At 35.7% G+C, this 15,118-nt stretch overlaps 1 protein-coding gene across 4 annotated transcripts in view; it reads left to right on the plus strand.

Annotated features, from left to right (window-relative positions):
- LOC114330751 (cGMP-dependent protein kinase, isozyme 2 forms cD4/T1/T3A/T3B) overlaps positions 1 to 15,118 on the plus strand; it is a 1,273,893-nt gene that overhangs the window by 868,366 nt on the left and 390,409 nt on the right. Inside the window, exon 1 of one of the 4 annotated variants that reach the window (XM_050655747.1) lies at positions 3,468 to 3,735. The exons of the other annotated variants lie outside the window; for them this stretch is intronic. The gene's annotated coding sequence lies outside the window, so the exon portion shown is untranslated. Of the gene's footprint in view, positions 1 to 3,467; positions 3,736 to 15,118 lie in introns of those variants that run through there. 4 annotated transcript variants of the gene reach the window in all.

Here is a 15,118-nt window from a genome sequence, read left to right on the forward strand (position 1 = left end):
CTTACCTTAGTACGAAAGTTGATAATAACCGAAATACAGGGTGTCAAAGTTTAACTTTTATTTTATTTATTCTTGAATATTTCCTGAGAGGCATGGGAAAACAACACGGAATTTGGTAAGCGGAGGTTTTTTGGATGAGAAATCTAAATTCGCCACCAAAAATGATGTACTACCCAGAGGGCACCACATACAACTTTCAGCGCTCATTTAATACGTTCAATTTTGTATCTCCCACTCTACATACTTTTTGAATAAAAATTTTTATTCTATTAATATTTTTACTTAAAAAAGGTATACTACATTCATCTCGCTAAACTCAACTGTTTTCGAGATAAACGCAATTTAAATCTGCGATACAACATACTTTTTTGCATAATATCGTTGTAGTTAGGCCCGTAATATAAACTTGAAACCGTAGTAATTGTGCCAGTTCTCATATTTATTTCATTGCATCGCAAATTCCGTTTGAAAAAATTTAAGTTATTTTTCGGGTGTAACTACAATGATATGCAAAAAATTACGTTGCCTCGCAGATTTAAAATGCGATTATCTCGAAAATTGTTGAGTTTAGTGGGATGAATGTAGTATACCTTTTTTAAGTAAAAAAAAGTTTTGATTCAAAAAGTATGTAGAGTGAATAATAAAAAAAATTGAACATATTAAATGAGCGCTGAAAGGCGTATGTGGCACCCTCTGGGTAATACCGGGTGTCCACTTACATTTTCCCCCATTTTAACTGCCTATAACTTCTAAACGGTTCAAGATAGAAATATGCAGTTTTCGCTGAAATGTTTTATTTTAGTAAAAGTTTTGTCTGAATTGATTCCATTTTTATATCGCTTTCAAATACGAAAAAAAAAAATGGCGGATTTTTGAAAAAAAACGTTGTTGACTTTTTTTAATAGAACACCCAGTATATTTTTTTGTAAATTGAAAGAAAGGTCATTCGCCTATCCAGCGATATAAAGTTTTTCAAAATCGGTTGTCAAATCACTGAGTAATTAATTTTTAAAATGAGAGGTGCAGCGTGGATATCACATACCTAAATAACATTATGGTAGGGGAGCAAAGTATGCTAAATGTGCAGTCACTCGAGCGCTTTGGTGACCTATTGGGTTGTAAAGAGTAGGTCCTAAAACCAAAAAAAAGTTAAGTAAAGTTTTCCATTTTAGTGGGCGCTTGCCATTTTTTAATTTAATTTTCCATTTCCAACAATCGTTTTTTCCGATTATAGCGACATCTATCAATAATTCTAAAAAATGTTTCGAATAAAAGTTACTTATTTTTACGTAAGGAATCCAAATCTGCAATAAAAAATGAGGGTTCCTATTTAAGATTTTAAAGTAACTCCCCACCCCACATCCATGGGGGGTCGTATTTGGTGTCTTTCGACAGATTTTTCAAAAATATTGAATAAGTGTATTTTACAGTTTTTCGATCTGATGTTCATTTCGCGAAATATCGCGGGATTCGTATTTAAAATATTAAATTTACCCCCACCCCTCTCCGTGAGAAGTCGTGTTTAGTATCATTCGATAGATTTTTAAAAAATATTGAGCATATATTTTTTAGTTTTTCGATCTGTCATTCATTTCGCAAAATATTTGCTTTTTTCTTGTGAAACTTTGGGACTCACCCATTTCCTTACGCCCGGCTCAAATCGTCAGATTTTTGAAATATACACTCTTTTGCATGTACTTAACCTACCTTATCTTAATCTGACAATTTCGAGTTTTTTTAAGGGTAGATTTGTTTTTTCGGGCCCCCCTTAACGAACTCCCCTGTGTTAAGAGCCAATATATAGTAGAGGTACATCTGCAGGGTACCAGGTTTCTCACCATATGCTAATCTGACGCGCTCGAGTGACTGCAAAAATCCCCGCTTGAGCTCCCCTACCATTATAAGCAAATTGATATTATGTTATGTGATTTCCACATTGCATCTCTCATTTTAAAAATTAATTGCTCAGCCATTTGATAACCGATTTTAAAAATTTTTATATCGCTGGATAGGTAAATGACCGTTTTTTAAGTTACAAAAAAATATACTGGGTGTTTTAATAAAAAAAGTCAACAACGTTTTTTTTTTAATTCCGCCATTTTGTATTTAAAAGCGATATAAAAAATGATCATTTAGCTAAAAACTTGAAAAAAATGTTCATTTACCTATTCAGCGATATAAATTCTTTTAAAATCGGTTGTCAAATGACTGAGCAATTCATTTTTAAAATGAGAGATGCAATGTGGAAATCACATAATTAATATTATGTTATGTGATATCCATGTTGCACCTCTCAATTTAAAAATTAATTACTCAGTGATTTGACAACCGATTTTGAAAAACTTTATTTCGCTGGATAGGTGAATGACCTTTCTATCAATTTACAAAAAAATATACTGGGTATTCCATTAAAAAAAAGTCAACAACGTTTTTTTCAAAAATCCTCCATTTTGTTTTACGTATTTGAAAGCGATATAAAAATTCTATCAATTCAGACAAAACTTTTACTAAAATAAAACATTTCAGCGAAAACCGCATATTTCTATCTTGAGCCGTTTAGAAGTTATAGGCAGTTAAAATGGGGGAAAATATAAGTGGACACCCGGTACATCATTTTTGGTGGCGAATTTAGATTTTTCGTCCCAAAAAACCCCCGCTTACCAAATTTCGTGTTATAGTCCCATGCCTGTTAGGAAATATTCAAGAATAAATAAAATAAAAGTGAATCTTTGACACCCTGTATTTCGGTTATTATCAACTTTCGTACTAAGGTAAGTTAGCTTAAATCGACCCATTTTAACCTAAGGAATCTGAGGTTAAGCTATGGCCCATTCTTTACCAAACACCCTGTATATGTAAGAAACGCTTTACGTGCAAAACATTATTTTATCAGTTTTTATAATTGTTTAAAAAAAAATAAAGCAAAGTTTAAATCAGTTGAACGTCTGCAAAGATTTGTCATCAGCTATCTCGCATATACCCTTTAGAGAACCTTTCAAAGGCTGTATAAGATTTTTACGTGAAATCAACAGTGGTGTCATGGTGCCGGAACGCACCGGAACGCCGTACCGGCACTGGTTAAGAAAAGAAAAAAAATAAATAGACAATTTAGGTTTTGTAAACAAAAATTAGCAGTACGTTCCGGCACTGCTAATATTGCCATGACACCACTGGATATCAATGATTTTTTTCACAGATATACTGGGGTGTAATGTTCTCAAAAAGTTTACTCAAATTATTGTCAATGAATACCTACCTCTAACGTTCACAATCATCTATCTCTATGCAATTTTTTCAATCACGAACAGCATTGAAATCGCCAAGATGGTACATATCAAAGTCGAGAACGCCAGCGTACCGTACTTTCCCATCCTGCAACTAAGTCTAGTCTAGCAGGAGAACCTCTTGTTTTACTCTTTTCTCTGTTGCTGTTGCATTGTTCGTGTTCGACTTCAGTCAGCGCTGAACCTCGTGTGTAAGTGTGTTGTGTGTCCGCGAATCGCTTGAAATGTTTGCGTTCGCTCTCGCTACCAGTCTTGAAGACAATAAAAGACGATTAAAAATTTGGTATTTGTCTCGCTGAAAACAAAAGACGACAAAAACCTGCTGTGCGTACCGCTCAAAGAAAAACGCGGATAAAAATCTTGAGAGTGACAGTTCATGGACAGTGGTAAAAATTGTGATAATTGTTTCATGCTGCATTTTTATCATGGATGTTGTTTAGTGCTGCTGCATGTAAGTTTTATGACAGTTCTTTTTCAAGGTTGTCACTTCGAAAAACTGAAGCATACATCACGTTTCAATAACTATTGATACAAAAACATGTCATTTAGATTAGTTTAACACGTTATCTACGTTACAGATAATTATTATATACTTCGGCAATAATTATATTCCCGAAAACTTTAGTATAGTCGTACCAGCTATCTAAGAGACTCAATAATATTCAGCTCAGCGGGTTGCTATTGTTAGAGGTGTGGATTTCCATAAACAAAGGATCTACCTTTTTCATGAAATGAGCCCTTGTTTATGTAACTTCACACCTCGAACAATAACACCCCGCTGAGCTTAATTTTAATGAGTTCTTATATAGCTGGTACTACTATAGCCTGATCACTTTAACTTCCCCACTCACATAGTTCTTTACACTTTTATTGATAGTGTTACAGTAGACCAATTATTCAATCTGCTAAAATACGATTTATTTAAAACAATTATTTTATTCTCACTCAAAATAAGAGTCGCACATTATTCCACGAGAAAAATAAAATTCCTGTAGCTGGATTTATACCTATTTAAAATTCCCCAAATATTGGTTACATTACATCACAAAACGTTTAACTTTTTCAACATTTAAAGTTTTTTTACCCAAAATATTTTGGTGGCTCAGGCATGCACATTATTGGCTTTTATTAACACTGATGATGGATTTTTTTAATCCGAAAACGTTCTATGATGTAATGTAACCCTTATTTCGGGAACTTTAAAACCTTTTACAAGGGATCTAGTAATTTCCGTACATTATATGTATACTTGATGCATACGTGTACGTGTATACTTGAGCCTTTAATGTACGTGTATGGATTTAAGGGAACGTTGCGAAGCAGATTGTCCTGAACATTGCAAGTGCTTTAAATGTACTTATGCACGAGTGGCATACACTATTTTTTATAAAACCTGCATTAAAACTTTTAAATTTGGTTTTAAGTTTTGCAGAAATTAAGTTTAACTCCGTCTCGGCAGGTTAATTTACAATTTCTTCTTCTTCTTCAGGTGCCATCTCCGCTACGAAGTTTGGCAATCATCATAGCTATTTTAATTTTTGAGGCAGTAGCTCTAAATAGTTGTTTTGAGCTGCATCCAAACCATTCTCTCAGGTTCTTCAGCCATGAACTTCGTCTTCTTTCGATGCTTCATCTGCCATCTACCTTTCCTTGCATTGTGTGTCGCAGGATGCCATACTTCTCGCCCCGCATCACATGTCCGAGATACTGTAGTTTTCTTTCTTTAATTGTAAGTTCAACTTCCTTCTCTTTACCTATTCTTCTCAGTACTTAGTTGTTCGTAACTCTATCTACCCAGGAAACCCTCATAATTCTTCTATAGGTCCACATTTCAAAGGCGTTAAGTCGTCTCATTGTCTCTACATTTATCGTCCATGGTTCCACTCCATAGTATAGTACACTGTATACGTAACATTTAGTTAGGCGTACTATAAGAGCATATGTTAAATCTTTGCTACATAGGACCTTTTTCATTTTCATAAAATTAGAACGTGCTTTTTCGATTCTGACTTTGATTTCTGCAGTGTAGTCATTACTTTCTGTTATAAGTGTTCCTAGGTAAGTGTACTTTTTTACTCTTTCGATCTGCTGTCCCTCTACTATCAAGATTTCGTTATTATTATGGTTGTTTTTACTAATTTTCATAAACTTCGTCTTGTTGATATTGAGAGAGAGAGAGAGAGAGAGAGAGAGAGAGAGAGAGAGAGAGAGAGAGAGAGAGAGAGAGAGAGAGAGAGAGAGAGAGAGAGAGAGAGAGAGAGAGAGAGAGAGTCCGTACTCCTTACTACACCTTAGATACTATTTTACTCATCAGTCTTTGCAGGTCATGTAAACTATCGGCTATTATTACTGTATCATCTGCAAATCTGATGTTGTTAACTAAGACTCCATTTACTCTTATGCCGACTGTTTCATCTTCCAGAGTTTCTCGCATTACCTCTTCAGAATAAGCGTTAAATAATAGAGGTGATAGTATGCACCCTTGCCTGACTCCTCTCTTTATTTCCATTTCTTCAGATGCTTCTTTTTCAATTCTTGCTATTGCTCGCTGATTGTATAGAGGTGTGTTATTAGTCTTAAATCTCTTTCATCTAGGTTTTTAGTTTTCAGAATTTCCGAGTCGATCATGTTTTACTTTATCAAACGCTTTATTGTAGTCTATAAAACAGACGTATTGGTATCCATACCATTGCGGAACCCATATTGAGTGTCACTTATATCCAGCTCCAGTGTAGAGTGTATTCTGGCGTGGATAATTTTCAGCAGAATTTTCAAGGTATGTGACATTAAGCTTATGGTTCGATAGTCACTGCATTCTTTGGCATTCACTTTCTTTGGCAAACACACAAATGCTGATGTCAACATTTCTCTAGGGATGATTCTCGTAGTATAGATAGCGTTGAACAGTTCTACTATTATGTCCAGGTTTTTCTTGTTGACCAACTTTATTAGCTCGCTAGGTAATTCATCTGGACCAGCAGATTTATTGGTTTTCATAGAGTCTATTGCCTGACTAACCTCTGATTTGGCTATCTCTGGGTCCACATCTCCGGTTTGGCTATCTACGGATGTACTAGCTTCTCTCTGGTCATGAAATAGTTCCTCGATGTACTCTTTCCATAGTCGTAGTTTTCGTTCGGTCTCCATTATAATATTTCCATTTTTGTCGAGCAATTTCTACTTACAATTTCTATTTACAATTTCTGCAGAAGCGTTTTCAATGTTTGCACTTATCATCATCATTATCTTTGGCTCGGCAGTCCTTGGCGGATCCTGGTCTTCTCTAAGATTCGTCAGCGTTATGTTCGGTGTCTGACGGCCTGTTGTCATCTTCTGTTTTTTATTATCCCTAGGTCGGTCTCCATCTAACCACCTAATTCGTGGTCGGCTTCAGCTTCTTCTTGCAGGTGTTCCTGTGGTTAGTTTTTAGCAATCTTGTTGTCTGGCATTCGTATTTTGTGTCCAGCACATTTAAGTCGTCGTGTTTTAATGAATCTTACGACGTCCGGTTCATTAAAAAGTTGGTATAATTCGAAGTTTGCCCTTGGCCGTTTATAGCTCCAAATATTTTCTGCCACATGTGGCTTTATCTTCGAATCCTGAAGATATCTTATACCGACCACGTTATTAATCAGGGTGTTTTGTTGAGAATGCAAAAAGAAAAAGATCTGTTGACCACAGAGCAGAAGTAATCAGCAGATTAGCACAGACAAGAACATGTATAGTCCGTCCGCTATAACTTTTCCCATGCGGTACGATTCATTTTCAATCAAATTATGTCAAAACATAAATTGAAACGAACGTCGATGTGTACATATATACATTTTGTATACTGTATACTATATACTACACACATCGGATACTTTCTGTTTTGACTTAATTTGATTGAAAATGAATCTTACCGCATGGGAAAACTTATAGCGGACGGACTATATCAAACAAATAAACGGGGTATTGTGGGATAGACAGATTACCAGAAATACAAAGAAGAGAATATATAACGACTTGGTACCTAGTATAATGACCTATGGAGCAGAGAATTGGGTAATAAATAAACGAAACAGTTCCAAAATTACAGCAACTGAAATGAAGTTCATGAGAAGAAGCTGCAGAGTAACACGAACAGATCGCATTAGAAATTGGAAGTTAAAACGAAGAATGTCACTAGAACAAGACAATCTCAGCTACATCGAAGAAAAACATTTAATTTGGTATGGACATGGGAGAAGAGCGTCGTACACGGTGGATATCCAAGATTTCGGATTGGAGCCCAATAGGAAAGAGAAGAAGAGGTAGACCCCGAAGATCATGGAAGGATGAAGTGGACGAAGCCATGGAAAGACGAGACCTTAGAGACGAAGAATGGTAGAACAGAAACGACTGGAGAAGTTGGTTGAAAGAAGGAAGGCGGCGACAGCTGTAAAAATCCTTAAATAGATAGATAGATATTTGCTGTAGGATTGTTAGTAACCAACATATACATACTTGGTTTTAACTTTGTCGATGAATAATTCTAGTAAATATTGCCTAACATCTCGTTTGCCACGTCCTATTATGTCAATGTTATCAGCGTTTTCTAAGATTTGTATCTATCTATTACAAATAGTACCGCCGCCATCTAAAATCCATGTGTCTCGGACTGCTTTTTCCAAGAAAATATTTAATAGGAAGCAAGCTAGACCATCCCCTTTTCCAATTACCAATTACGGAGTCCATCCGTTACCTCAAAAGTTATAGAATTCTCTCCCTGTACTCTAACACTGGCTTTTAAGTTAAATATTGTCCTCTTCGGATAAGTTTTTCTGGTTAACCAAACTCACGCATTGATTGGTATAGTATGTAGGTACTGTTCTCTTGACACTGTCGTATGCGTTGTTGAAATCAACGAAAAAGTGATGGGTTTCAATGTTAACTTCTAATATTTTCTCGAGGATCTGTCTTATTGAATGAATCTGGTAATTGCTGATTTTTCTGGAGTCAAGGTTGATCATTTTATTTGATATACTGAACTGTCAAATTATTTACAAGTAAACATACAAATCATTATGGCAACATAAATAAAAGTCAAGTCCTACTTTAAAAGTAAATTACAATTAATTATATAAAGTATATTAATTGATATTATCTATCAATTTTTATACGCACTACTAGTTTCATAGAGATCGAACTACACACGCTACTAATACATTCATAATTACTGTTTTCTCTTTTAATTAGTTTTGTGGTTATATGGATTATTACAACAATTAGATAATACGAAGATTGAGAATTACAGTATATCTCCGAATGTAATCAACATCCTTAGCAAACTTTTCTTTCAATAATGTATTTTTTACAAATTGTTGACATTATTTATTAAAAAAAATAGATAGCCTTTGGCTCACGGAAATTTTAAAAGATGTTCAGCAGGTTGCTTTTTTCAAAAGTGTATTGTAGGCACCCAAGACATTTCTTTTTTTGGGCCCCCTTTCCTTCCAGACTTGGTAAATCAATGCAGACCCTGACAAGCATCCGTGAAATTTTAAATTTCTTAAAACATGAGTCGTTCCTTGGATAATAACCTGGTGTAATATATACTGTTTTGTTCCTACCTGAATTTGTTAAACATATTGGTATAACCAAAAGCCGTATGGAAATAGAAGGAGCTATATCTGCTGTATATAGATACGTGCAGCGCAATACAAGGTTGAAGTATAATACAAAAGGATGTCAAATGTGCATGATTGTTTCTTTTCTGTAATTATTTATTATAGCATTAAACGGATTTTTTATGAACGATGCATGTATTTCGAATATTATGCTTCAGTAATAAAAAAGGTGATGCTACCGGCCTCACAAACGTCTGCTTTCTCACATTTATAAACTTCTTCTTCTTCTTCCTTCTTGTATGTAGGCTTTAAAGCCAGTTTCTTCTTCAATATTAGCCTCCTAAATGGTTTAAATTATCGCAAAATCTTTTCCTTGATCTGCCAATACTTCTTCGTCTATTTGGTGATTTATCTCGTGCTATTCGTACTATCCTATCATCTGCCATTCTACTAATGTGTTCGTTCCACTCCTGTTTCCGTTTTGTCACCCATCCATTTATGTCTTCTACATTGCATGATCTTCTTATGTTTTCGCTTCTCTCCCTATTCAACAGACTTTTCCCTGATATTCGTCGAAGTATTTTCATTTCTGTTGTTTCTAGTACTCGTCTCGTTTTAGATGTGTCAAGTCTTGTCTCCGCCGTGTATGCCAATATAGGTCTAAGTGCTGCTTTATAGATTCTTGCTTTTGTGTCTTATCATAGGTGTTTATTCTTCCAGATTGTGTCATTAAGAGATCCCGCCGCTTTACTTGCTTTTAAGCTTTGTTTTCGTACTTCCTCTTCAACATCACCTCAACTGGTTATTTCTATTCCCAGATATCTAAACGTTGCTTCCTGTTTTATTATTTTCCCATCAATTTCGATTTTACATCGTAGTGGGTATTTAGATGTTGTCATACATTTAGTTTTTTCGGCTGATATTATCATATTGTATTTCTTGGCTGACATTTATAAACTATTTACAAAAATAATTACGAAACGATTAGAAAATAAATTGGAATTTTATCAGTCCATAGAACAGGCGGATTTTAGTAAAGGCTACGAACAAATCATCACATATTGGTAATAAAATTTTTTATAGAAAAATGTACTGAGTAATATAAACCACTAGGTTTAATATTTGTGGACTACGAAAAGGCCTTTGGCACCATCAATCAACAGAAAATGTTGGAAGCCGTGACAGAATGCCGAATTGACTACCGGTATATAAAAATATAATTTAACACATATACCAAAACGCAACAGCTAGTGATAGAGTGGGCGATGGTCAAACATAGAAATTCCCGATACAACGTGGAGTACGTCAGGGGAACACCATATCATCGAAACTGTTCACTACGCTTTTGGAATATATATGTGAAAGAGCAAAACTGCCTGACAAGGGCATAAACATAAACGGAGAAAAGCTTAGCCACCTGAGGTTTGCAGATGATATTGTGCTAATAGATGATAGGATAGATAAGGCCAAGGAACTTTTAAATCAGCTCTACCTTTCCTCGCTAGAAGGGGGATTGAAAAAAAAAATCTAAAACCCGAATGATGACAAATATTTTAGTAAGCGAAGAGATATGCGTAGGAACCAGATCCATAGACCAGGTAATGGCATATAAATACCTAGGTCATGAGATTCGCATAGGAAAAGATAACCAAACCGTTGAGTTTCTCCGTCGTATAAGACTGACTTGAGCAGCCTTCGGCAAGCTGACTCGTATTTTCAAATCGTCTGACATACTTACCAATATGTCTTAAAAGAAAAACCTTTAATCAGTGTGTTTTGCCAGTGTTGACTTACGGTGCGGAAACGTTGACCATGACAAGGAGAACAGTGCAAAAGATCCGTGTGTCTCAAAGGGCGATGGAGCGTGCTATGTTGGGCGTTTCATTACGAGACAAGATCGAAAACCAGCTACGACAAAGATGAGGAGTGGTTGAAGCAGTAGAGAGAATCATAGGCCTCCCCTAATTTCTTCCAGTTTCGTCGATCTTGGGCTTTCTGTAACCAATTCCCAGCAATCCTTTTGACGTCGTCTGTCCATCGTGTAGGTGGTCTACCTCTGCTGCTTCTGTCTTCTCTTAGTCTCCACACTGTAATTTTTTGGGTCCACCTCCCGTCCTTCATGCTGGCTACATGGCCCGCCCAATTCCACTTCAGCCATGCTACTCGCTCTATGACATCTGTGACGCCTGTCCTTCTGATTTCTTCGTTTCTGACCCTATCTCTGAGAGTCAGTCCAAGTAGTGACCGTTCCATTCTTCTTTGGGCCACTCTAAGTTTCGTTGCTGTGGCCTGGGTTAACGATAATGTTTCGGCGCCGTAAGTCATGACTGGAAGCACACATTGGTTGAACGTCTTCCTTTTCAAATAATTTGGCAAGTTGCTCTTGAAGATGTCTGATAGAGCTCCATATGCGGCCCATGCTAAGGTGATCCTTCTCTGTAATTCAGCAGTTTGATTGTCCCTGGCAATTTGGATTTCATGCCCTAAGTATTTATATTTATGGACCAATGCTATTTCGTTGACGTCGAGTTTTGGATTTTCGCTTGGTACCAGGTTTGTCATGTATTGTGTCTTTCCAAAATTTATGTTTAAACCAACTTTTTTACAGGCGGCATCTAACTCAGTAAGCATAGTTCTAATCTCTTTTAAGTTGTCTGTTATAAGAACTATGTCGTCTGCGAATCGTAGGTGGGAGACACCTTTCACCGTCGACATTTATTCCTTTGGCGTCCCACTCCAATTGTTTGAAACCAAGTTCAAGTACTGCCGTAAAGAGTTTGGGAGATAACGTGTCTCCCTGTCTAATTCCTCTTTTGATTTTATAGATTTGGTATCTTTGTGTAGTCGGACGGTCATGGTTGCATTATTGTATATGATCGCTATCAGTTTGGAGTACCGATAATCTATACGACTTTCCTCCAATGCTCTCATAATGCTGTTAATTTCTATCGTATCAAATGCTTTGCAAAAGTCTACGAAAGCCAGGATCAATGGTCGGTTGTATTCGATAGATTTTTCTATAATTCCTTTTATGCAGTGTAGGTGGTCGCAAGTGCCAAAGTTTTTCCTAAAACCCGCCTGTTGTCTAGGTTGGTAAAAATCCAATTTTGTTTCCAGTCAATTTGTTATTATTCTTGTGAATAACTTGTAGAGGTGGTCTAATAGGCTTATGGGCCGGTAATTATCGAGGTCTGTTGGATCGCCCTTTTTGTGTAATAAGATGGTAAGTGCACTGTGCCATCTTGTAGGTGTTTCACTTTGGTGCAGACATAAGTTGAACAATTCCTTTATGTTGTTTAAAAGTCTGTCTCCTCCAATCTTTACGGCTTCTATAACGATATTGTCTTCTCCCGGAGCTTTATTTCTTTTCATTTTTCTCAATGCGTTCCTGATTTCGTCTGTTGATAGAATAGCAACAGACGAAAAACAGTTGATAGATGGCAAGCAGTCGTAGAGAGAATAGCAACACTGAAATGGAACTGAGCAGGTCACGTTGCTCTAGTGACAGATAACAGATGGACAAAGCAGATACTGGAATGGAGACCAAGAGATGATGCCTACCGGAGGAGAGGTCGTCCACCAACACGTTTGACTGAAACGTTGTCATAGGAATTGGATGCAAGAGGCACACGTTCGAAACAGATGGAAAATTATGAGGGAGATCTATGTCCAGCAGTGGACAAGCGAAAATTGAGTGATGATTCTTCAGTAAAAGAAATTAATGAGATTTAGTGCTGCAAGACAGAAACGTGTCTAATAAGCCTAAAATAATACAGATTTGATTTTAAAAGTATTTAAGCCCGTTAGTAATAAAATATACATTAGTGTTATATTTTATCTTTTCAAAATCACAAAAACAAACAAATGTTTATATTTTATCATATCTATAGTTCATAGTTTTTAAATTTATGAAGAATTAACAACTTCCTTTTGAAAGTAATAATAAGAATATTATTAGATACCAGTACTAGGTACACATCGTTTTTTTTTTAATGGAATAATCCTTCCTCTCTCTCTTGCACACTCTAATATGTATATTAAGTATATATCCCTCAGTCTATACTGTTCTTGTATAAATCAGAGGATATACGATTAATTCCCGATTATTAATTAATAAGAAATGAACACATTATTCTTTATTATTAATAAGGGAACCTTCCACCTGCTGTTTGATAAAAGTTTATTACTTATTTTATGAAGAAGCCATCCACCACTTTTGTAAATATATCCAACCTTCGTCTTTCTCGCTCCAAACCAATCATATATATCGCATAGTCATATTTGTTACACTCTTTTACCTTGTTTTTTAATTGATAATATATTTTTCCTAACAACTTCTTGCCGATTAATATTAAAACACAATTTGTATTTTTATAAAATATTGCTTTCAAGCAGTTTCATAATTTGTCGTTCAAACTTTTGCGTTACAAACCTTTCTTGCGTACTTACTATAGCCCTTTATTTTCTACGATCTTGAGCTTCCATTTCCCATTATTGTATCCCAATCCTAAATAAATCGGCTTCAACATCATCCTTCCATCTTTTTCTGGGACGGCCTACTGATCTTCTACCGTCTGCGCTCTCAAAAAATACTGTCTTTAACTCTCAGTCTTCCTCTGATCTTACCACATGACCTGCCTGTCTTATCCGGTTAGCTTTTATATGTTTGTCTGACGACGTTTTCAGTACCATACAGGAGTCCAATTCAGCATTACGGCTTTTTCCACTTCTTCACTTCCGCGTTCCGCCTTTCCACCTTCTCTCCGCCTTCTCTCCGCCTTCTCCACATTTTATTTTTTCTTTTGGCGTTTTCTTTTATTGATTCATCAGTCTGGCTTTGCGAGCTGTATACAAGGTTTTGTAGTAGAAGTTTTCCAGTATCTTTGTTATGTTATATTTGTCCTTTTGTTCCTTATTATTTGTATCCCAATTTTGATAATTTTATGAACATTCATTGTAGTCGAAGCAGTAAAGCACTGAACTTCCGAAAAAAAAAACGACAAGACGGATCTTAATAATTCCTTTTACATTCGATTCGTGAATGCGCTAGGAAACGTTGTGATCCCGAGCCGTAATATAATATTGAAAAACTGCATACAAAAAAAGCATTCTTAAAGTGCATCTCAAACAGACAATAAAAAAAGAATGTGTGTGTAATTTGTACGCACGTAAGAAATTATTCTTCTATTATATAATTTCGACGAAGTAAATATACTTAACAGGTTATTTGTATTTTATTTAAATATTAAACTAACTTTCTTATCTACCACTTTCAAAAATTTTTTATTAAAACAACCAAAAATTAAAAAAAAATTAATCGTCCAGGATTGAAACCCGCAACCTTCCAATCATTGGCCCAACGCTCTACCAACTACGTCACCGAGCTTCTTTAAGTGACACGTAAGTTTCGGATATAATTACACAACACGGTGACAAATAGACATATAAAAATGTTATACCTACATACATAATATTTTATTATCATGAAGAGAAGTATCCATTATATTGAATATTATATATCAGAAGTATATTTTATTATCTTACTACAGAGAAAGACAAATCCAAAAATTATAATAAATAATACATTTACTAAATAACTAATATATTTTTTTAATGACTTATTTGCGCTGATACAGATACATACATACCTATCTTGAAAGATTAGCAACAAACTATTACTGTCTGTGTGCGCATGCGCGCAGATTTATGAAATTTTACTCTCAATCGCGCCTAAAGAAGAATAACTTCAAAAATTTAGATCTCGTCAATTATCGGCGGTAATGAGTTCAATTTTGTTACTCTGGGGTTTTTGGGGTCGCTGAAAACGAATATGACGTCGTAAGTGATCTCCGGAGTACCTGGTGCCATGCCAAGGGTACCTACTGTTTACCTCGTCATTAAAATTCATTAAAAAAATTAGTCAAAATCATTATTCGGGGCGTTTTTAGGGTCACTAACGAGGAATATCACATCGGAAGTGATCTACGGAGTACCTGGTGCCCAGGTTACCTACTGTTTACCTCGTTTTGTGGAGTTTTCGGCAAAAAATTTATTAAAAACCTAGTCAAAATTCATTACTTGGGGGGTTTTTGGAGTCGCTAACGACGAATATGATATCGAAAGTGATCTCAGGAATACCTGGTGCTCAGGGTACCTACTGTTTACCTCGTCTTCGGGAGTTTTCGGCAAATTCATTAAAAAATTAGTCAAAAATCATTACTCACGGGGTTTTTGGGATCGCTGCGC

The sequence above is a fragment of the Diabrotica virgifera genome, chromosome 7, assembly GCF_917563875.1.
Source record: "Diabrotica virgifera virgifera chromosome 7, PGI_DIABVI_V3a".
Lineage (NCBI taxonomy): Eukaryota > Metazoa > Arthropoda > Insecta > Coleoptera > Chrysomelidae > Diabrotica > Diabrotica virgifera.